Source organism: Lagenorhynchus albirostris, chromosome 2 (assembly GCF_949774975.1).
Source record: "Lagenorhynchus albirostris chromosome 2, mLagAlb1.1, whole genome shotgun sequence".
Taxonomy (NCBI): domain Eukaryota; kingdom Metazoa; phylum Chordata; class Mammalia; order Artiodactyla; family Delphinidae; genus Lagenorhynchus; species Lagenorhynchus albirostris.
Genome location: NC_083096.1, coordinates 45,813,192 through 45,838,475, shown reverse-complemented (window position 1 = coordinate 45,838,475; position 25,284 = coordinate 45,813,192). Strand labels below are relative to the sequence as shown.

At 40.8% G+C, this 25,284-nt stretch overlaps 1 protein-coding gene and 1 pseudogene across 3 annotated transcripts in view; both read left to right on the top strand.

The window, feature by feature from the left end:
* Positions 1-25,284, top strand: part of C2H1orf21 (chromosome 2 C1orf21 homolog) — a 224,304-nt gene that overhangs the window by 152,621 nt on the left and 46,399 nt on the right. The gene's annotated exons all lie outside the window — the stretch shown is intronic.
* On the top strand, positions 6,344-7,758 carry LOC132515792 (geranylgeranyl transferase type-2 subunit beta-like; annotated as a pseudogene).

The following is a 25,284-nucleotide window of genomic DNA, read 5'->3' as shown; positions in this document are numbered from 1 at the left end:
ACTGGCCTGACTGCTTTCTTCTAGAAGCAGCATGTTTCTTTCTAGCCCTGGGGTGAAATGCTTCAATGAAAATTCTGCTTTCAGTTGTGAAGTTACGAACTCAGTGTTTTGGTCTTGCCAGCTTCTGCTTCTTACTATCTTTCAAATCCTCATTTATTCAGTAAGAGTAAGTAAATTTGCTAGGTACTTCCATTGTGCCCAGAGCCTGGTTATTTCTTCCATTACAGCATCTCCATGGCTCTCCTTTTCATTACTTCATTCCACAAATATGCAGTTAGCCTCGACTCTATGCCAGGACACTGTGTTAGGGACTGGAGAGAGAATCGTAAGCAAAAAGCCACGTCCCCTCCCCAAACCGACCTTACTGTTGAGTGGGAGTGACGGATACTACCGAATTAAGCATACAGATCGATGACTACAGACTGATGATAAGTGCTATGAATGAAAAGCCCAGTTGCATATGTCAAGTAGGCAGACTTGCAGAGCCAATGATAGGATATACAGTGTCTTTGTGCAAGTTAGAAAAAGCCATCCCCTCTCTGTGGACAAATTAAAAGGCAGCTCCTTCAGGTATATGCAAGCGTATAGGCACAGAGTTCGGCAACAGAGGGAGCCTGTTTCTAGTTCACACAAAGGAATCATTTTTTCCAGGCGTGTGTAGCCCAGTACCAGGGCATGTGACTTGGCCAGTAGAGCAGCGTTCCCCTCGCCCACCTTTATCAGGAACCCTTATTTCGAACACAGTCTGCCCAACCAAAGGGGAGCTGGCTGATCTGGAGGATTGGGTAAGGCCTAAAGGCTAAGTTAACCAGACAAAGGGGAGGGGGGCGGAGTGATGAGGAAGACAAGCCAGAGCCTTCCAGGCAGAGAAAACTGCCCGCTAAGGCCCCCAAAGTACAAGAGAGCCTAGGCTATTCCAGGAACAGAGACTAGAGAAGGAGAGTGAGCGGAAGGGTAGGTTGAGCCGAAGACGGAGCAGCCAGAAAAGGCCACACCACGCAGGGCAGGGTCTTCCTGGACCAGTCAGGAGGCCCAGATTGAGGATGGCCCCAAATGCCAAGCTAGGAAATTTGGACTGGAGTACCATTCTTTTATTTGCAGAGGGTCTGAATTATTCTGCCTCCTTTTTGTCTTTAAGTATAATCCTTCTTTGCTTGTATAAATTTGTGTTTATGATCCTCCTTCCTTGCCAATTAAAGGCACATAAATGCTTCTTTCTCTCCCAAAGAACTGCAAATGGCATGCATGCTCAAGGCAGGTTCTTGGGCTTGCTGCTGGGCACATGGTTTCTGAGAACCCCAAGGAGGAAATGTAAGGAAATTACGAGGAAAGTCTGTGCCTTCCCCCATGACCGGCTCCCACACACACATACACACATGCACGCAACCACAGGAATGTTCTCTGCGACGTACCAAGTCGAGAAAATAAAGCCAAATGTGTTTGTCTCTTTTACTCTGGCAGCATTTCAGGTATTTAAATTTTTAGATAACATCTTAAATTAATTCAACTTGAATATGTTAAGTGAACATATCCTATCAGTTATGAGGAGAACAATCAAAATGAATATGCTGTTCTCTAGGAACGTGGTGCGGGTGAATATCAGACATTGTTTGACATTCACGACGACCATCTGAAATATTGACCTCGGGCATCAGAATATGCAGCTGCAAGGCAGGCGAATCAGGTGATTGGAAACAGATACCTGCCCCCTGCTGCCTCCTCTGGCACCCACTCCACTGACTGCTACCCCTCGTGACCACTGCTGGAGGTTGCTACAGCCCTATGAAGGCCATTACTCTCTGGTGGGCCTCACCTCCCCCCTCCTCCCCCCTCCTCCCCCCTCCTCCCCCCTCCTCCTCCCTCCTCCTCCTCCCCCCTCCTCCTCCCCCTCCTCCTCCCCATCCTCCTCCCTCCTCCTCCCCCTCCTCCCCCCTCCTCCCCATCCTCCTCCCCCTCCCTCCTCCCTCCTTCCTCCCTCCTCTTCCATCCCCCTCCCTCCTCCCTCCTCCCTCCCTCCTCCTCTTCCTCCCCCTCCCTCCTTCTCCAGGTACCCTAATAAGGTGTGCTTCCCAAAGACCTGCTGACACCTCCTGGTGGTGGTACCTCAGCTGCACACTGTGAAGGAGAGAGTCGGCAGGTACCAGACACTGGTCAGGCAGGACAGTAAAGGTGCCTTTTGGAAGTGTAGTAACTCACATCTCCCATCTCCAACACACACACACACACACTCACACTCACACACACACACACACACACACACACACACACACACACACACACACACACACACACACACACACAGACACCCATGTGCACGCACAAGCCCACACTAGTCGGGAAGGCGAGGCTGGTTACATTGGCCCTGAAAGAAGTGGGCCAGCAACCTATACTGCCTGACCCTGCTCAGTGTTCTGGTGGGGACGTTCATTTGTTTGACTCATCCTCATCACAGTTTCATTGTAGGTGTCTTCGTGCTGTATACATGGAATCTACGTTGAGTACTTAACTAGTTCCTAAGGGGTCTGTAGACAGAATTCAGGAAGTCTGTGACATGATTGAGGGAAACAAATTAACATCTTTATTTTCACTAACCTCTGATGAAAATTTAGATTTCTGATTAGGACAAATAGGTAGGGTACCTTCCTTTGGAGAAGGAAATAAGGTGTCTAGGAAAACAACACAGTAATTATGAACGTAGGCAACAAACCAGTAGCACTACCTGTGACTTTTCAACAATAGAAATCAGATGTTTTCATAGTACTTTAAAGTTATTGTAGATATTATTATTTGTTAAAGTCGTTGAAATATTAATGCTCATCACTGCTTCAAAATTACCATAGTTATCAGATACTATAGTGTATCTTCTTATTTAATACATTAATAAAGAATATATATTGCTATATCACATATTTTTTTCCTAAAAATATTTTGATAACTCTATTTTGTTATAATTTTTGTCCTTTATAATCCCATGTGTTTATTTTAGGAATCTCAGAACACAATTCCAAGAAAAGGTACATTGGCTTTACCAGACTGCCAGAGGGGTCCATGGCACAAAAAGGTTCTGAACCCCATGTGGTGGAAAGCACTTGAGCTCCAGGCTTAAATCCTGCTCAGTCCCCTAGCTGTGTAACCTTAGAATAGTAACTTCTGAGCCTCAGTTTCATTATCTGCAAAATGGTTTAATAATAGTGATGATGTAGGTAAAGTAGGTAAAAATCTCAGTTAAGGAGAGGACTTATTCTTTTCCCTCTAGTTATATACTAAAAAGTGTGAGGCCTTGTTTAGAGTACTCTGCTTTTAAATTGATAAAGTAGAATCACTAAGAAATCACTTAAAATCCTCAAATCTGTTTTCTTTGCCTTTTGTTTTCTCTCTTAACAGCAGTGTTTTAAAATATAATAAACCTGTATTTAAATATATGTATTAAATATATAAAGTCAGGGAAAGTATCATATATACTAACATTTCTACCATTTTAGTTGTTGCATTTTAAAATATTTTAGTCTCTCTTTTTCTGTTAAAGAAATAACATTGGATTCCCTACCCATTCTCTGCGTGTAAGATAGTATCTTTGTCGGCCTTTTTGTTTGATTGCTTTTGTGATGTGTAGAAATTCAGGTGTGGAGCAGCAGGGATGGTACTGCCAACTAGGCAGTTCTGGGACGTTCCTGGCAGGTGTTTTTTCCCTAGTCCATCACTTTTCTTTCTAATGAAAAATTTATCAGTAAAGTCCCAAAATTATTCTGTTTTATGTATTCATATAGTGCTAATTTTAGATAAGTATATACGTCACCAAAAAACCTAATTATATATAGAAAGTGCCTTTAGAATGATAGTTAAAAAGCAAAATGTAGTAGTTGCTTGGAGATGTTAATGGTTATTTTTCTTTAATGTACCAGTAACTATTGTATGTTGTTGTATAAAAACAAATGGTATAAATAGATGTTTAAGTATCAAAAAGATTTAAGTATCAAGGAAAGCATTTTGTGCTAGATCAGATTGTAAGGCCTGTTAACGTCTGTTTTTAAAAACCTTTTGAAAGGAAAGTACATTAATTTGTTTTAATTTTGTCAACTACCCAATTTTCTTCACCCAACTTTTTAAAAAGAGGCAAATTGTAATGCTGCCCACAGCACGTTTGCTACCTAAATCTCTCTTAGCTACCTTCTGGATTTAATCTGCAGGACTGATGAGCAGAATTTGTGGCAGTAAACCTGGCCGTCCAGAAGTCAAGTTTCTTCTAGTTTTGTGAAGATGGACTTATTGGACTTGGTTAAACCATAACTGGCTGTTGAGAGCTTGAGATAGTCTAGTCTAGTCAGTGACATGACGAAAGACCAGGACATGTATTTTTTAATGGATTTTTTCAGCTCTATTGACGTATATTTGATGTGTCTATACTTAGGTATACAAGGTGATTTAATATATGTATCCATTGTGAAATACCACAGTCAAGTTAATTAATACATCCATCACCTCACAGTTACTTTTTTTTTTGTAGTGAGAACACTTAAGAACTACTCTCTTAGCAAATTTCGAGTATACAATACTCTATTGTATAGTAGTATTCACTATAGTCGCCATGCTGAACAGTAGATCCCCAGAACTTGTTCATCTTCTGAGAGTTTGTCCCCTTGACCAACATCTCCCCATTACCGCCACCCCACAGCCCTCCACAAAAGATACATTCTGATAACCCAAATAATTCTGGACAGGGTGGCTATGAAAAATTTTAAAAGAGCAACGAAAAGGAACTTGGTATCTCAAATATCAAAATACATAGTAAATCTGCAATAATTAAAACAATGTACTGCAGGCATAAGAATCAATGCAACAGAATAAATAGCCCTGAAATACACAGAAAGACACATACACACACACACACGCACACACACACACAAAGTTGGTGATCACTTGGAACACAGCAAACCAGTAGGGGAAGAAATGGATTATTCAGCAAACCACATACCAAAATACACTCCAGAGAAATAGAGAATTATGTGGGGTTTAAAAAAAATTTTTTTTTAATCTAGGAGAAAAAAATAGGTGACTATTTAACCAATACTGGGATGGGAACATATTTTGAAATGTAAGAGCAGTGGAAGAAACCACAAGTGAAAGAATTACTTTATTTCACCATGTTTCATTAAAGATATAATAGTTATGAGAGTGAGGAACTAAACCAAGAATACCACAAGTAAATGGAGGGTTTACTAGAAAGGGATCTTGGATTAATCCACAGGGAAGGACAGTGATTGGGCTGGGCCTTCCCAAGGCTAATACAGAGAAGCTACTCTAGAAGGACCAGGGATCTGAGCACTGGACCTGGGCTCAGTTACACAACCAATGTCTGCTTCTTTCTGGCTAGCTGTTCCACCCTGGACCAGCTATTCCAACCAAGGCCAGCAGGAGGGAGGACCCACTGCCTTCTCTGGACAGGAGCAAGTTCTCTGAGAAGAGAGAATGTGAGTTGGACAGAAAAGGGCTCAGAGCAGGGCAGGGATGATGCATGCCTAATATATGCAAATTTGAAACTCCTTAGAACAAAAAATACAGCAAACGTTTAAAAGATAAATACCACCCAGTAAAAAAAAAAAAAAATGCAACAAATATTACCCCCCAAAATATTAATATCTTTAACATAGAAAGGGGTTTTGTCAGATAATAAGGATATCCTGAACAATCCAGTTTTTCAAATGGGCAGAGGACATGAATAGACAGTTTGCAAAAAAAAAAAGAGAAGAAAAGAAAATAGTGTAGTATACATGGAAAAAGAAGATTAACCTTATTAGTAGCAAAAAAAAAGGGGGAGCAGATTTAAGAAAACAATAAGATACATTTTTGGCTCTAGGAAATTGACTTTTTTTATGCCTTTTTTTTTCGTGTTTTTAAAATCATGCTGTCAATTCTGGCAAGGGTAGAGTGGGCTAGACACTCATATCCTTCTGCTGAGAGTGTAAATTGTTACAGCCTTTCTGGATGAAAATATTTTAAGCCATGAAAATAGGTGCTCATGTTCAAATTGATCAAATAATTCTTCGAAGAAAAAGGCTGTCAAAGATATGTATAAAGATAGCTATTGTAGCATTATGTGTAATGGTAGAAATCTGGAAATAACCTAAATCCCCAATATTACCTAATGGTTACTTGATAGTTTATCCATATAATGAAATAAATGAAATAGTGTAAGCCATTAAAAATCATTTGTTCAAAGAATGTTATTTACATAATTCCAATTTTGTAGATAAACAGAAGAGAGAGAGAAAAAAACAGAAACAAAGAGATGTAAAACCAACAAAGAAAATATTCCAAATTGTTAAGGCACTTGGTAGGGCAAGGTATTTGTTTCCTACAATGAAAATGTTACCTCTTTTCGGTCTCAGACATGGGCACACCGCAGAAGGATGTTATTATCAAGTCAGATGCACCCGACACCCTATTAGTGGAGAAGCATGCAGATTATATAGCATCCTATGACTCAAAGAAAGATGATTATGAATACTGTATGTCTGAATATTTGAGAATGAGTGGCATCTATACTGTAATGGATCTCACGGGACAGCTACCTCGCATGAATAGAGAAGAAATTCTGACATTTATTAAGTCTTGTCAACACGAGTGTGGTGGAATAAGTGCTAGTATTGGACATGATCCTCATCTTTTGTACACTCTTAGTGCTGTCCAGATTCTTACTCTCTATGACAGTAGTAATGTTATTGATGTAAATAAAGTTGTGGAATATGTTCAGAGTCTACAGAAAGAAGATGGTTCTTTCACTGGAGATATTTGGGGTCCCACTAAGCAGCTGGTCTACCTGGAGTTAATGGTCTGCTGGAAGTTCCAGCATGCACTGTGCTAGTTATACCAGCGTACAGGAGTACTGGAACAGAGGGGGCCAGTCTAAATGATAAGGGCTGAATACAGTGCAGGCAGGAGAGACCAGCTGCTTCATGGGATGTGAAAATCTACTTTTATATAATAGGGAGAAATCGACACAAGATTCTCCTCTTGTGCCGTGGCAACTTTGGCTCTATTGGGGAAGCTGGATGCTATTAATGTGGAAAAGGCAATCGAGTTTGTTTTATCATGTATGAACTTTGATGGTGGATTTGGTTGCAGGCCAGGTTCTGAATCCCATGCTGGGCAGGATTCCTGGCTATTACTAGTCAGTTGCTTCGAGTAAATTCTGATTTACTTGGTTGGTGGCTTTGTGAACGACAGCTTCCATCAGGTGGACTCAATGGAAGGCCACAGAAGTTACCAGATGTATGCTATTCTTGGTGGGTGTTGGCTTCCCTAAAGATAATTGGAAGGCTTCATTAGATTGACAGAGAGAAACTGCGCAGTTTCATTTTAGCATGTCAAGATGAAGAGACGGGAGGATTTGCGGACAGGCCAGGAGATATGGTAGATCCTTTTCATACTCTATTTGGAATTGCTGGATTGTCACTTTTGGGAGAAGAACAGATTAAACCTGTTAGCCCTGTTTTTTGCATGCCTGAAGAAATACTTCGGAGTGAATGTTCAGCCTGAACTAGTGAGCTAGATTAGGCCCCTTGATGCAAAAGTTGCTTAGTGTAGTTTTGCTGTTTTAACATTTCAGTATTTGAAGTGCTTAACAAACTTAATGGCTGCCATGTTAATATTTTGTACATGAATTGTGTTGATTTTAATAAATTACATAATTATACATATTGTAAATTAGAGACCTTTATTGTATCTTCAGCTTTCCGTTTTCTTCTGGAATGCTGTTATTCTGAGCGTTAATATTTTGTTTATGCTTCAATGTATTTATCTTGTCTCCATAACAGCAAACTGAGTTGAACTCTATTTAGCTGATGAAGTCTTGTGTTCTGATTTTCCCTTGATATGTTATATATAACTATAGTTAACATAAATTGGTCTTTGTCAATGAGAATGTTAACTGATAAAGAATTGATGAACCCCATAGGAATTAAAAGATGAAAAAAAATAAAGGGCTGAAATTTGGGAATATTTCAAAAAAAGAAAAGAAAATGTTACTTTGGTTATCAGAAAAACAACAGCAATGACGTATTTGATATTTGTATCAAAAGTAAGATAGACATTTTTATCATTTGGCCTAGAGAAGGGACATACCTGTTCAGGAAAGTTGTTTCCATATATTCCTGGCATATTAGTTTAAAAGGATTAAATTAGTGAATCCATCTCTAAAGATCTAGGTCCATGCCTGGTACTCATCATAGTACTTAGAAAATGTCCACTGTACATTCAGATCTCAAATCTCTATTCATACATGTGCAGAGAGCCCAAAGACTGCTGTGTATATCTCCTTGATTCTTCATGCAATCTGGATGTGACTTTTCACAGGTACCAGGATGAAGGAAGATGTATTTTATTATTTTAGGTTAGGAAAGAACAGTTAACTTTAAAAATAAATCCAAGAGAAATAAACTAATGCCATTTTTTTTCTTGAGAATGACTGCTGGATTTCTATTAATAATCCTAGGCTCAGTAGTTATTTCACAGTCTGTCTTTAAATAAATTTTTATTTTAAAAAACTATTCATAGTTTAGAATTCACAAACATGACATCCTGCTGTTTATTCTTAAATCAGTGCCCGTTTACTGTTTGCCTGGCTCTGTGCTACACACTCTAAAGGCGCTATCTTATCCTCACAATCCTATGTTTATGGTTTTTACTCCTCTTTTCAGAAATAGAGGTTTCAAAGTCAAGTTAATAAGTGATGGCTTTGAACCTGTCTGCTTAACCGGGCTATCATGCGTCATTCATTCATTCATTTATTCACTCATCCAATGAATAAAACACATCAATTCAAGGAAGTCCGTGTAAAGCAAAGATTTTTAAACTTTATGGTCCACTTCCTTTGTATCATAATTTATAAAATAATATCTATAATAAAAATATAATAAAAGTATAATAAAAAAGTATAATAAAAATTATGAACAGTCCCTTAATCATTTCTTGTAACTTAAATTGGCCTATAATAAATTCTTTAAATTGTGATGGTTGGAAATGGACACAAAAATTGAAGCTTTTTTATTGTTTACTATTAAATTCAAAAGTGTATGTTATGTGTGTGTGTCTAAGGACAACATAAACATTTTTTCTAACTGTGGAGACTGCGACCTCTAGCTAAAGAGTAGTCTTCTCCACCAACCCCCACTCTCTATTATCCTGTTGTATTTTCTTCTTACTACTTCTCACTACCTGACTTGATATTATCCATGTGTTTGCTCATTTGCATTGCCCCTTGCTTCACTACAATGAAAGTTCTGTTAGGGCACCAGGTTTTTGTCTTTTTTTTTTTCCCCGTACTTGCTCAGAGCTACTCGGTTCCATTTATGCAGAATCAATGAATGAATAGATGGATGAATGAGTTTCTCTGCCTGTATCTGCTATGTTGGAGCAGAGGACTCCCCCCACCCCCACCATTTTGAGGTTTCTAAGCTGTACCAGGGCTTTCCAGGAGATACCTGATGGGGGACTTTTCCCAACACTACCATGTGGCAGCACCATTCCCCCTACCCCTCACTCTGCTCTGACTTCCTGTGGAACCTGCTGCTGGAGCCCTAAACCCAGGAAGCCATCAGTGCCAGGCAAAGCCCCCATGAGCTGCTGCTGCTTCCTGCACCTACGCAGCCCCTCAGGGCCCAAGCGGAGGGCACTGATGTCCACAGCCAGAGGCTGCTTCTTGCATTATGGAAGAATCCTCACCAAAGTCCACCATGTCGTGGAACTGTGCTGTGAGTCTTCTCTGCTGGTGTGGGAATGAGCGCACACACACTCACACCCACATTGCAGAGACACCTGTTACCTTCCTGTCCCAAAGTTCTGGACCAGAGCTACCTTGTGCTCCTGAATTCTTTCAGGTTCTGGTGAAACCTCCCTTTCTATTTTTATCCCTAGGGCAGGGATTGGGACTAAGGGGAGAGATTATTGTGAGGCGGGGTGGGAGGCTTGACTCGATCAGAAGTCCTGAGTGAGGAAAAATTCATCACAGCTCCACTTCAACACTGAGGCATTAGCTAACGAGCCTCCGGCAGGAGAAATAACTTCCCTGCAGGCCACGTGGTACCTCCTGCAGATTGTCACTGTGTGGAACAGCCCGCTGACCCTCCAGGCCATCGGGATACAATGGACCCCTGAGATGAACTCACTTCAGCCCCGGCTAGGACGGCTGCTAGAGGGAGATAAAGCTTAGCTGCTTCCTTTCTGCTTCATTTTGGACTGCACTCTAGAAAGATACGTAAGAAATGGTATTTCTTATTAGTAATTGCCCACTCCACTCCTTCACTCCCCAACACACACAGACACACACACACAGACACACACACACACACACACACACACACACACAGAGACATTCACAGTGTTCACCACAGTATATATTCTTACGGAGTTTTATTTGGCTTCTTGGACAAATAAACCAAGGCAGGTGAGAGCTGGATAAGCCATGGGGTAGGTCAGCCACAGTGGTAGGATTTGAGTCTCCCGACCTAAGAAAAGGAACATGCAGTGCCTGTTGACAGGCATGACCTTGTTCCATGCATGCGTCTTGCAATTTAAAGCGTATCCAGAAACCTGTTCTAGCTTCCAGCGCAGAGAGTCACAGAGCCTCTGCTAGTAAAGGAGGTTTTGTTCTAAGAAGGCTGGTGCCTCTTGTGGATCTGGGCAGAGGGGAGGGCAGGGGCCTTCTGCCAGAGGCTAGGCCAACCCAAAGAAAGGGAATCGGGGGGCTATACCCCCTATTTATTTAAAGAAAACAAGAAAGAAGGAAGCTTCCACCATCACCACCACTGTGACCACTGCTCACTATTTTTTCAGGTTTGTATACCCATATAATGCTTTTAACCGGAAAAGGCTATTATGTTTTATTTTGAAACAATTTAATATGTTGAAGAAGATGAAGGAAGGGAAGACAGAACCAGCCTTAGAAATCCTGGAATAGTGACAGGGCCCAACAGGACCAGACCTTTCCTATGGGGAAAAACCATACTCCACGCTTTGTAAAAACATGGTCCTTACTATTAAGGAGGATGGCTATAATATTAGAAAGGAAGAGATGAATGGAAGACTGTCTTGGCTTAGAAAATCTATTTCTTTTTTTTGTTCAACTGAGTCACTGTGATAAAAGTGGCCTGAGCATCACAAGATTTGCTAACCTTTTGTCATCTCCCGTCCCACTCTGTTCCCGAAAATGTTAGTGGTTTTTTTTTTCTATCAGCCTTTCTCTTGCTTCAAACAGTAGCTTCTCCTCATAGACAAACATTACATCAGTTTATGAATTATCACTGATTTTTTTTTTTTTGGCATGTATGTGAGCTGCCGTCTGCTCCCATCTTTGCACTATCCAATTGGAATTCTTAACCAAATGCCTTGGCCCCCTGACTCTCAAGAATATCAGTTTGGGGGTCATGAATTGATCTATTATTGTTCTTATAGTATTGAGTTAGCCTAAGAAGCCCCATTTGCAACATCATTCCCATGCAGTTTTAATCTCCACTTAGGAAGTATTTAGATTAATTCTGGTGCTCATTGATTATATATTAGTTTGGATTATTTTAAAGTAATTTTGTTTTAACTTTAAAAAACCACCACCAGTAGCTTGGCAGTACTACCACAGAATGTTCTGAGTGAGGAACATTGTTTTCAATAACCCCACTGTGATTTGGGTCCAGCCATTCACTCATGAAGTGGGGAATGGCAGTGGAACTTCACCAACGTGCAGTTGTCCTAAAAGGACATCAGGATAAGCCCCTGTTTGTTAAACGAATTCAGGCATAAGTCTATATACAAAATCTAACACATGTCCTGCTTTACCCGCTTGGTTTTCGGAATGCTAAGAGCTAAGGGCCACTGGCTGCAGTGCCCAGGTCCAGCTATCTCAGGGCCAGGCCGTTCCAGCCCATTTCCTGTCTCCTCTTCCTTCCCTTCTCACTAATTCATTAGCAGTCATTAAAGTGGAAGCTTAGCTTACAGTTTTCACCTTAGCTTTCTGTTTTCCTCTTCAGCTACCACTTCACAGCTTCCCCAACACTCACCAATAAGAAACTTTCAGCACGTGTGTCGCAGAACACAGTCCTTAACGTTCATCAGTAAATGATTTCTGTGGCCCTGATTTGTGTGAATAATGACTGCTAATTTCACTCAGGCTCACCAAACATTTGATCTTGGCAAGGTGACAAGTTGTAGATTATTTCTTTTATTTCCTGGGATAGCCACTAGGATTTTTTTTTTAACATCCATTTTCTATGCCAGGAATTCCAAAGTCAAAATATACAGAAGCATCTAGCAGGAAGACAGTCTGAGGTCAAGTGTAACCATCTACTGCAGTACAGGGACCTATCTCCAGTACCCCCAACACAGGGTCCTTTGGCGGCCACCTGCCACCCCTGTGAGGGGAGAAAACTCCCAATCACCAGGCTGTACACTCTGGTTGCTGGGTTGTCAGATGCTTTGTGTGAGCTGAGGCCAGGATCTTAAGCTCTCTGTTTCTTCATATGAAATGGTGACTGTAATAATAGCAGTTATTTCCTCATAGAATTGTTGAGTGTGTTAAATCAATTAACACACATAAAACCTGTGGACAGTGCCTGGCAAGAGCTAGTGCACAATCGCTGCTTGTGGGTAATGCTGCCTCTGTAGGTGGAACCCTGGAGTAGCAGAGAGAGGAGGGGTGAGAGTCAGTCTGACTGGTGAGAGCTCAGACTCTGCCAGTACCTAGCTCTGTGAACATGCTTAATGTTTTCTGAGCTTGGATTTCCTTCTGTGTAACATGTGGATAAGGAGTCCCTGGCATGTACTTGATGTAGCAGGCAGTCAGTCAAATGCCAAGTGCTTTAAAGGGTTAGCGAGAATTCCTGTAAGTTGCCTGATACAGGGTAGACATACATTAAACAATCATGATTCGTCACATTTCCTGCTTAGTTGAAGAGGCCAAAAAAGAAGGTTCTGTTTGCTTTGCCTTAGGAGACAGTATAGCACTGTGCTTGTCACATTAGTGCCTAATAGATATTGGAGTATTTTGCTCAAAGGAGTAAATAAAGGAGAATAAAGATGAAATTGAAGAGTAATTCAGGTTTGGAGCTTCTAAGAACCGAAGAAAGGACGTGAAAGATTTTTGCAAACCTAGAAATGAAAAACCTGTTACATTAACCTATTAGAATGTATAAGATTCTCTGATGTGTATAAGCTCAGAGTTTCTAGTAATATTTCTCTTCACTGATAGCAAAGCTACACTGGTTCATGTGAGCCAAAAGAAAAGGCAGATTAGAATACTTTTAAGGAAATTCAGGCTTTTTCCTTTCAAGTATTACAGTAACCCCCCTTTCTGGAGAATCCAGCTGAAAGAGTCTTTGTTAGGTGTCTTTTCTGCAGGTAAAGGAGATCCCAGCTGGTGCAACCAACCTCTTCCCCACCATCAACTCCAGACACCCCAGACCAACAAGTCATGACCTCCAGAATCCTCAAATATAATGCTGTGATCCCTGACTCACCACCTCTAAAAGGAGCCAGTTCCTGGCAAAGATGCCCCCGTGACATTAATTGTTCTCTTTACCTTGAATGATCTTTGATTGTAGATTAAAGAGATGGTGACTAAGGGCAGCTTTTACATTGCCTGTTTTAATGAATAAACGGGAATTATTTTTAATTAGTGCTTCAGTTGTCTATGTAAACGATGCCCTCTGATTTGCTTAAGGGCCTTTTGAAAAACGTTCATTTCCCTAATTTTGTTAAGCATGGCTTGTTTGCAATGCTATTTTTGTTCTCTGTGAGAAATCTTTTAAGTAGAGATCATTTCCAGCCTTTGTGGACTAATCCAATTTTAGTGGAGATCATCTCGACAAGAACATTTACCATATTTAGAATACATTGCCAGGCAGTGGGTTTGCCTAGTCCAAGGGGAGTCTACCAGTGCAGAACAAGAAGGCACTTGCATGTAAGTCAGAGCTGCCTCCATCTCCCAACCCTCTGCTCTCCTCAAAGACACACGAGTGCGCCCCCCAATTTCCATGGCTGCAGGGGTAGGGAGTGCAGATCCGCGGTAAACCTTGCCAAACCACCTTGAGCAGGGCTATACTTTGGTATACCTTGGTCTGATAAGATGTTACCCAGGTGACAGCACACTTTCAATGACAAGATGAAGCCACAGTTTGGCATTTTGGGATCAATAGATGTGAGTTAGTTAGAGGACATAATCAGATCACTTGTCTTAGCCCCAATATCATATTCAAAATGTTTTCTCTCCTAAATTCTTGAAATTGCTCCCTGAGAAGTAACTTTTGGTTCCAAAAGTCCGATGTTGCCTATTAATAGATATATTTTTAGGATGTTTTTAAATATAACACTTGGGTATTTCCCCCAGTTTCTTTTTTTAAAAAATCACCCTAGAATCAGTTTTCACCCACTAAAAGCCTTTTCGAGTTTTCTTTTTTTAGTCTATATTCCAGAATAGTAGCTTCAGAGTTGCCAACTGAAAAAGGACCTGTGTGTTGTGTATGCTGCTGGAAGCTATTTTCAAGCACAAACTAAATAGTTTTAAAATACTAGTACATGGAGTATCTCACGTGGTTTCGTGTCTAGCAGGAAAAACCACTTGGCCTCCGTGCTCTAAAATCTGTCAGGTCTTCTGATCAGGAGCAGTAATTATCTTGAGAACCGAAAGGAAAAAAAATTACATTTGTCTTAGTAATTTCCAAGAAGGTAAATAAATGGTCCTTTTAGCAAAAGGGTGTTAGGCTGTTCACTGCCAACTTTAAACCGCAGTGATCGAGTAATAGCTCTCCCTGAGCTGTAGGAATGCTCCCATCAACGTGGATAAACTCCATAGGAACTAGCCCACATTTCTGTCCATACAATTTGTCCATCAGCAAGTGTTCACTGGGTTCCTTTTGCCTAGCACTGCTCTAGCAGCTGCATAAAATATCAGAACAATTCATTTACTCCATAAGGGGGCGTGATGTGCTGGAGTTAATGGATAATTGTTATTCATTCAAAAAAATTTAAACATCCACTACTAAAATTATTTTGTGTAGAACTTGGCACAAGTCTAGAATAAATAATGTTTTAGACCACAATTGAAAGTTCAGAGAAAGATATATATCTATACATATGCTTAATTCCTAATTGTGTGGCCTTTGGGGGTGGTTCTGCATGCTCTTTGGCCTTTTATGTGTTTAATTAACTACATCACATTTTCTATTTTAGACCTGAGCTCATGTGGCCAAAATTGTATCAGTTCAGCACAAGCACTGCTGTGCTTGCTAACCTTCCTAATCCTGTGTATTTCCTGTATCATGATTTATTTAACAAGTATTTAGCTCATTTAGCTTAATTGTGGAGCAAAGGTAGTTAGAACTAAGATTTCCTGATTTCTAGTGTTTTGGTTCCACTAGTTTGATCTTGTGCTTCCTTTAGCTCACAGATTCCATTAACTACCCCAAGACACAAGTCTTTACACCATGCGTAATGCCCTAGAGACATTTCCACCTTCTTTTGGTTTAACACCTACATCTCATTATCTTTTAATTGGGTTCTTGGACATACAAATGGAAAAGAAAATAATGGGTGATTAATGCTTCGGCCATGAATAAGAGCTAACTGTACATATAAAGAATATAACTTATTTTAAAATTTCTTCTGCAGTGAAATATTGTGTTGGTTAACAGTTACCAGACTGAGGTTAAACAGACTTTAATTAGAAATTACAAGCCCATAGCACTACTGCATGCAAATCTAAGAACACCAAATGGACGTAAACCCTAAACTTGTTCAGCAGCACCCCCTAGCATATATAATTTTAGGTTGTCAGTCTAGGAAGCAAATTCTAGTTCTCATGTCCTATCTAAAAAGTATATGTCTTTTATACATGTCTAGTTATATTGGTGCATTCTTCACATTATTCCTGAATTGAATGTCTGAAGGTAACTATAAACAGAGGGTAGTGTAATCTAGTAGAATAATTTCTTGTGCAAATATTTTCAAAATGATTTTACTTTAACTGTGGCTGTCTTCTATTCATTGTCTCTGCTTTGGTTGGCTGATGTAAAGAGATTTTTGTTTTCTTTTGGAGTCAGTCATCTAGGAAAGAGGAAAAGCATAGCTGGGGGAGGTTCCTAAAACAGATCGTGGAAATCCACGAGGTAGACGTAGTATGTTTAATTGCCTTTGGTAAGTGTTAAGAACACAGCCTCTGGAGCCAGACTCTCTGAGTTTTGTGATCTTGGGCAGGCTACTTAACCGCTCCATGACTTAGTTTCCTCCTGTGTAAAATGGGTTAATAGTAATAGTACCTGTCTCAGGGAGCTGCCACAGTTAATACAAACACTTTGGAAACCTAGCTCCTAATGAGTGCTCAGTGATGATCGACGGTCATTGTTATCATTATTTCACCATGAATGCTTGGATGTGGTCATGATCTACAGTTTGGGCCCTGACATCAGAAAGACCTGAGTTCAAACCCTCTGAGAGTCCTTGAGCAAGTTGCTGAAACTCAATTCATCACCTCTAAGTGGGCATGATAATAACAACTACTTCATAGAGTTGTCGAATTAGACAACGTATGCAAGGTGCCTACGTTAGACTAGGTAGGACAGGTGGATCATAGCTGTTACCCATTATTTCCTTCTGAAACACTGATAAAGCAACAGTTAAAGAACTCTACAGAATAGCAATAATCCTCTATGACTAAGAACAGGAAAAAATACCAACATTCTGTAAGATGGAAAGCTAAGTCAGGAAACTGACTTAGCAAACCCAAGAAAGCCAGTTACACTGTAGAATGAACAAAAGGCTCAGGAATTGCTAGCAGAGATATCTCTGGAAATGGAGGGGAAAGTGGGGCTGAAAACAAGAGGATTCATTGAAAGTCAGTGTAAAAAGCAGATTCCCAGGTCCCCTTCTACATTCCTTCCAGCCGGGTACTATTGAGGGCTAGGATGCCAAAATGAAATCAGGGCTTTTAAGTGAAAGTCTGCATTCTGAATGCCAAGGTCCTTGGTTGTCTTCCCCTATCTGGTTCCCAGGGTGCTGGCAAGGAGGTTTAGACTCTCCAAGATGAGATGAGATGCGCCTTCTCTGGGATCCCTACCAGCCCAAGTAAATAGATCCAAGGACGCTGCCCTTGGAGGTTATTGAGCTAAAAAGCCCTGTCATATCCCTGAAGCCCACAGTCCACATGCCCAGCCTGTGTGCACGGGGCTTCCAGTCGGCGGACTAGCGTCCCACGCTTCACTGGGACGGAGAGTCAGGGATCCCAGACCACAGTCCCCCGCGGGTGCATCGTAGTGGGGTGTACACGAGGCAGATCATTTGCTCGTGCCATTCAGGCCTCTTAGGTATGTTTGTTTAGGTTTTAGGATCCATTCATTGCTTCAATCCTAGCATGTTCCAAGCGTACCCCTGGATTTGTCTTCAGGTATACCTCATACCTAGCTGGCACTCAGTGACTGTCAGCTGGCATCGTTACGCATTCAGCCATCACAGGGCAGAGCAAGTCACCTTCCACTTATTTCACCTACTTCCAGAATTAGAAGATATGATTTGAACATTCACCTGCTTTTATAACTCTGCCACTTGTGGAAGTTCCACAGCAGAGAGGAAGAAACCCTGGATTAAAGAACAGGTTTTTAATTCTGCCACTAATAGTATGACCTTCACGAAATCCTCTGATCTCTCTAGACCATGGTTACCACCAATGTAAAGGGGACAGATTAGACCACCTTTAGACACGGCTTCCTTGCTCCCAAATACCCCACAGTATCAGGCCAAAAAGTGTTTCAGAACAAGTCTTTGAGGCTGACCTGGTTACTTTTCAGAAGTGTACATGCATACTACTATAATTATAAAAAAATGTATCTGTAGTAATAAATAACTTTAAATCATGAAGATAAAAAGTAATAAAAAATGATCCAATATCTACCATGTTCCAGATGCTTGCATTATCATATTTAATCTCATTTCATGAGACACTAGTGCTTTATAAAAGACATTCTGTTACCCCATTTTGCAGAGAAAGTAACTGAGGCTCTAAGAATTTTTACGTACAAAATTTACAGACAGTATGTGGCACAGTCTGGATTTTGAAGATGTGGCCACATCTAGAGACCCAGTTCTCCAAACCTCACCATGCACCTCTTTTCTGAACTCTGTTTGGTGCTTCCCCAGTAAGATCATTACACTCATTCTGGTTCCCTCTCAACTGCTGTCCGTTTTTAGTCTGGCTTTATTGCCTTTCCCTGGAAAGTTATATGTTTCCCCCTAAAGTTGACTGGCATTGGAATCATAAACAAATCAAGACCTACAGACCTTTCACAAAGTTAGTTTGCTCTCGGGGCTTCCCTGGTGGCGCAGTGGTTGAGAGTTCGCCTGCCGATGCAGAGGACACGGGTTCGTGCCCCTGTCCAGGAAGATCCCACATGCCGTGGAGCGGCTGGGCCCATGAGCCATGGCTGCTGAGCCTGCCCGTCCGGAGCCTGGGCTCCGCAACGGGAGAGGCCACAGCAGTGAGAGGCCCGCGTACTGCAAAAAAAAAAAACCAAAAAAAAAAAAAGTTAGTTTGCTCTGAGTTCTCAAAGTCCAAGGGCATTTAAAATGTTCTGCCTGTGTGTGGGACTTCCCTGGTGGTCCAGTGGTTAAGACGCCTCACTTCCACTGCAGGGGGCGCAGATTCGATCCCTGGTCATCGGGGAACTAAGATCCCACAAGCTGCACTGTGTGGCCAAAGAAAAAATGTTCTGCATGTGTGAAATAACACAATGTTAAAATTTCTGCATAGCTGAACTTCTATAGGATGTGTAGTTTCTCCCAGTGCGGGCAAACTGGCAGATTCATTGTTTTTCAGTGGATTATGTGACATATCAGTTGCCCTTTGAGATTGCAGACTATATAAACGTACAAGGAAATATTTTAACAGATCTTGGTACATAAATCTGTTTTCTGTTTAATGTTGATTTTGAAGTGTATAAAAATAAGGAGAGAACATAAAATAGATTTGATGAAGCAAACAGGAAAATCTTTTAAAGAAGTTTGGGGGCGGCTGGAGGTGAGAACTCCCTCCAAACTTGGCTGTGCATTTTTTTCAGTTGGGTAAAAGATACTTAAAGTTAGCTATTTTAACTATTTTTAAGTGGACAGTTCAGTGGCATTAAATACACTCACATTTTTGTGCAACCATCACCATCATCTATTTCCAGAACTTTTTTCATCTCGCAAAACCGAAACTCTGTACCTGTTAAACGCTTAACTCCCCATTCTCCCCTCCCCCTAGCCCCTGGCAACAACCCTATGCTTTCTGTCTCCATGAATTTGACTACTCTAGTTTGCTGTGCATTTTGTAGGTCTTACGTGACATGATCAGTATTATAATTAAGAGAGTAACAGCTGACGTGTGTTGGTACCCAAAAGGTTTATGGTGAAAATATTTCAAAGGTATTTAGAGTGAAATGACATATGTTAAGCTCTTTATCCTTCTTTGAAATAAGTAATGAACTATTTGTTTTTAAACTCCTGAGGTTCTTATAACTCAGCTTCTTAAAAGTGATGATGCCCATGTGCTCAGACAGGTGTTATCCCTTGCTCTTTTCTCCCATGGGGCCCCAACCACAATTTTAGTGAAAACTACAATAAAAGCACCATTCCTTCTTCCCTTTGGTCCCCCCAGCCCCATGCCCCCGCTCCAAAGTTCATTCCTGAGATCCTCCTGTCTTTTCAGGGCCCAGCCTCATATTCTGAGTGGGATTAATGTTGCGAAACAGTGTAGCACGCAAGTAAAGGAGGGCAAATGTTCATTCATTCTTTCCTAAAACAGACCTTTATTGAACACCTACCACTGTCGCTTACTGCGTGCAAGGATAGACAAGACACTAGCAAGGGGCTTACATTCTATTACGTTGAAGCATTTAGAACTCGTGTGGTAAGAAGAGAGAGATGTGTGAACGGGTAAGCCAAGGCGCCATCACAGAAGTCTGTGCCAACAACACTGGGAGAGGAAGTGCTTCCACCCAGAAGGGTGAGGGTGTCGTCATGGTGTTTTCTTTGGCCTTTTGGCCTTTCTTCACAAGGCTGTTGCAGTATACCATGCAACTTGACTTGCTTCTGCAGCTCCTGTTCATGGTCTCCAGATAGATTTGGAGTTGTCTGGAAGACACAGAAGCAGAAGACTAGGTGGTGGTTCATTCATTTGGACAGGGAAGCAGCATTTCCATCCTCCTCAGTCATTGAATGGAAGTGTAAGAATTTTCTAGAGCAGGGTTGAATGTCCTATTGTGCATGCATTAGCTGAATTCTGTTATTCGCCTCACATTTCGCTGGAGCTGAACTTTTCTTTAGAAGGTTAAACAGAGAACACTAATTCATATCCAGGTTAAAGTGTTCTCTCAGAGAAAATTCCTGAATAGACAGCTGCCTGATTTGGGGGAGGGCAAGTAGAGCTTTCTACAAGGCATGATGATAGAAACGGGTCTTGCTTAGGTGGTAATTGGAGATTGGGACCCAAGGTGACAGAACAGGGATATAGGGATGGAGAAGGATCTCACTGCCATCAGTACAGGAAGAGGTCGTATGCTGTGGAGAGGGCCATGGCATTGTCCTAAGAAAGCCAAGAATTTAGGTCCTCTTAACCCAATTTTTAAAAAATAGCCTGATGACACTCCAGTCTGGTCCATCTAAAACATTCCCCTGGATTGGGGTTTCCTCTTGACCACATATAAAGTGTATTTATTTTAGGGGGAAAATACACACACATATGCACACATGCATACACACACACAGTGCTGGTAAACCAGGTCTCTGGGTGAAAAAAGTCCTGATTTATACCATTTGTGAATTTCCATAGTGTAAATACACCCACAAAGGCTGATTTCAAACCACCAGCAGTTCACTCACAGAATTCCTGAATATTTAACAGTTGGCACTCCCTAGTAAGAGCCAGCTCCAGCATACCACTGGATGTGTGTATTATGCGCGTAAATAACCATTTTTAAAAATGTATGTTTGAGTGCCTTTGGACAGGCACTCACTGATGACTGTTCTTACCAGTGGTACCTGCTCCCTCTGTTCCCTCTTGTTTACTCAAGGCCTCCCTCCCCTCTCATTACTTGCCTGGCCTTGACTTGCTTTGGTCTGGGAGGTGCAGATGCTGTTTCTCAGTCACGGCCGTGGGAGGATTGCCAAGGTTCTTACCTATGTCTTTAAAATTGTATGTGCCTTCCAGGCCTGTGTCTCATCTTTAGGTATTAGAACATAAAGGGGAAGTTTGAGGTTGCATGAGCTACTGTTACTCCCACCTTCTTTAATTCATATAGATTTGGCTTTTTTAAGAATGTGAAATACTTATTGAAAGATGTATATGCGGAGTTCTTATCCCCTTTCAGCCAATAACACTCTAACCTTGGGCAACTTATAAAATATCGGTTCACATTTGAGATTTTATGTCAGTATCCCATAAAGTCTTTAATGCAGGAAACCTTGGATTTTGGTCAAAGATATCCTTTAAATCGCCTTCACGTGGTGTTTCCACAGTGCTGTGGTATATGCCAGGGTACAAACAGGGTTGTTTGTTTTGTTTTTTAAATTATCCTTCAGAAAAGTGATGCCACCTTGTATTTGAGTCACGTGGTACAGGGCTCTCTTGTTGTAAACGCCGAGTTTGAGAGAGACATATTAGCCTAAAACACTTGACTTTATTAGTTAGGGATCACTTTAGATGCTTTTAGAGATCTTCTGACAGAATCAGTTTTGCTTCTAAGTGAGAAAAAAATCACTGTGTCATTGTAAACAGCCTTTTAACAGTGATTTTGAAAGAACCATGCAGTAAGTGGTGAACAATGTGGCGATCACCACTCCTAAATGTTTATTTATGGCTTGGAATTAAATTTCCAAGGCAACAGCATACAAAAATTCAAAATGCATTTTATTTCAAACAAATTAGAAGTGAAGATGGAAACATTAGAAGACTCAAAAAGTTAGTGACTCTGATTGTGAAAACACCGATGTCCGATGCACCTGAAAAGTTTAAATTAATTCCTGAGATATTAGTGTGAAAAAAGTAGTATTTCTAAATTAATATGATTTTTTACACAGTATGTGATTTTAAATATATATGTGTAGCCGAATTAATAAATTATATATTACAAGTAGTCACCTGAAGGTTCCAACCACATACCTAAAAGATTATAAATTTAAGCTTCCAAGACACACTTCTGAGGATATTTTATTTGGAAGAACGGGGATCACCTTATATTTAGGCCTGTGTTGTTCATTAAAGCTCTTAAACATGTATTTTAACATATTTTTCTCCCGTTGCCAGTTACCTTTTTTTCCCTAATACTCAGATAGGGAAAGATTTTCACCTAAATAAGAGGCTAAGAATGAGGGAACAAGCAAACTGGCTCTTAAGACTTATTTGTGGGACTTCCCTGGTGGTCGAGTGGTTAAGACTCTGCGCTTCCACTGCAAGGGGGGTGAGTTCGATTCCTGGTTGGGGAACTAAGATCCGGCATGCAGCACGGCCAAAAAAAAAAAAATTTTTTTTTTTTTAAAAAGACTTATTTGCGTAGGAGGATCTAGAGAGTAAGAAGAATGGAGAAAATAGATCGAACAATCAGAAACCATTTTACATAAGGTAGACTTAGTAAACTAAGGCTTATTGCACCATTAATAAACCCTAATTTGAAAGCCTCATAATAAAAGAACCTCAGAGAGATATGAAATGACAGCAGCTGGGGACGTAGGTCGCTTGTTCTTACCTTTTCTCCCCAGCTTGGTGGCAGGCTGCCGAAGGGGGCCCAGTCCCATCATGGTCCCACGTCAATAACAAGGTGCTTGGCTCTGACGTTTGATGGGAATGGACACCCAAGTTGAGGGCAAATGTGGAGAAGGATCAAAATGAGAGCTTCTCTAGAAAGCTTCCGAAAGACTGAGAAGATAAGCAAATAAAGACAGTCATGGTCAAACACACTCCTTTTTAAAGCATCTCAGGATCAATTCTATTTGTGACATTTAGAATGAAGATATTTCTAGCGGCACATTTCTCCAAAAGGAAAAAAAAAAAAAAGGATGTGCTTATTACTCTTCATTGCCCTAAGTACTATATTTCAATTTTAAAGAGCTTTTTCAATCCAGATGCTAGCTGCGACCAATCATTCTTTTCCTAGCTCTGGGCTAAAAGTACGTCAATTAATGGAACAACACCAGCTTTGATTATTGACTGTCAAGTCTCTGTATAAAAATCTAGTGACTGTGTCCACATTGTAAAATAATCGTACCATGGCAGAACTAATGCTTGTAGTAGCAAGACAGCTGGGGGTACTATTGAAACAACGACTTGCCCTCATTTCCTCTGACTTCTGGTGGAAAGAGGTTACAGAAGGGTAAAGGAGAGAGTGTACGGGCTGGGAGCTAAATTTAGAATTAGCCAGGATTCATCATAGAAGTGAAGGAAGAGATAATAAATGAAAAAAAGAAATCAGTTCTTTTCCACCAATCAGAAACTTAAAACATCTGTATGTGAAAACATAAAAAGATTTTTTTAAGCATACTTTAAAAAAGTCATAAAGGCCAAAACAGTGAGAGGCCTGCATACCACAAAAAACAAACCAAAAAAAGTCATAATACATGCAACAGAGAATTTCTATTGAAATTCTAAAGAAATTCATACAAAGAGTTCATAGGCAGAAGAGTAAAAGATGTTGTGGTCTCTATTGCTTCTCTTCCCCCAGCAAGCCCCCTGACTCCTGCTAAGAGACCCCACCCCACTTTCCTAGTGGTCGGCAGCCAGGAAAGGCAGGCTCAGCAGTGTTTCCTTGGGATCCTTGTAACTGGAGCTAACAGGGGTCCCTCTTGCCTGTTGGGTCACAGAGTTGGAAGGATTGAATCTGGGGTTGCCATAGGGTCTTTCTTCTTTTTAATTTTTATTGGAGTATAGTTGATTTACAATGCTGTGTTAGTTTCTGCTGTAGAGCAGAGTGAATCAGGTATACATATACATATATCTACTCTTTTTAAGATTCTTTTCTCATATAGGTCATTACAGAGTGCCATAGGGTCTTGAAAAATGAAACCAAGGTGATAAGCAGAGATGAGAGCCAGGGAGAGAGGGAGCATTGCTTGACCACCTAGATCCCTTTCGGTCTGAGGTCAGATTCACCCCTGTGAAGTAAGCCAGTAAATTCTGGGCCTTCAGACAGGTGTTCTGTCCGTCTGTAGTACTTCTCTGCCATCCCTCTGATACAGATGTGACCCCACTCTCATCTGCCTTTGCTCCTACGTGAATGTCGCTTAGGATCCACATGGATAGACTACGTGTAATAAGTAAAGGATTTATCTAAAAAATAATTGCATTCTAATATACCCATTCAGAAAGACAGCATTGTTTCCTCATTTATTCTGATTCTTTAGGACATCTAGGAACAGGCCCTCAAGCCTCCGTCTCATTCCCTTCCAGAAAAACGCACCACTGCCCAGATCATTTCTGCATTAACAGACGTGTCAGCTTTCCGTTGCTTGCCCAAAAAGATACCTTTACTTGAAATGTCAACCCACCCATTATGCATTTGTAGCAAGAAAGTAAAAGCACTTGTTTATATCCATATTTCACCCTTTTAATCAGTAACCCTAAACCTCCTTTATTTCCCATTTAGTCACCACCATTTCCTGATGTCAGCGAAGCCAAAAATCTGGCTGTCATCTTTCACTATACTTTTCCTCTTCCATCTCCTGTATACACTCAGTTAACCTCAAGTCTTCTCTATTCTTATATTATCATTTTGCATTTGGAGTTTTTTCTCAAATATTTGCAGTTGCTTCCTGAGGGCAGGGATCTCATTGGTCTTTTCTTGTTGTTACCCTCAAAGCTTAGCAAGGTGCCTAGTACATAGTGGACACTCAGTAATTTTCTTGATAACTCTCAAATCTGTTCCCTGGTCTCTAATTCCCAGAGTAATTAGCTATCTTATCAACACTAGCATTTGGTATGCACTAGCTAGCTAGCATTTGGTATGCACTTTCTATACAACAGGCAACCCAGTGAAGTAGGTACAACTTTTATCCCCATTTCATAGGTAAGGAAACTGAAGCACAGAGGTTACATAATCTGCTCAAGGTGACACAAGTAGAAAGTGAAGAGGAAGTCCGACTGCAGAACCCATACTCTTGTTATCTGCTGTGCTGTCCCCTGTTGTCTTGCTAGCTTCTCAGAGAATCTCTTCTGACTTACAGGGACAGCTTCCTGAGCAGCTCTCTGATTCCATCTTTTTTTCAATGGAGTATAGTTGATTTACA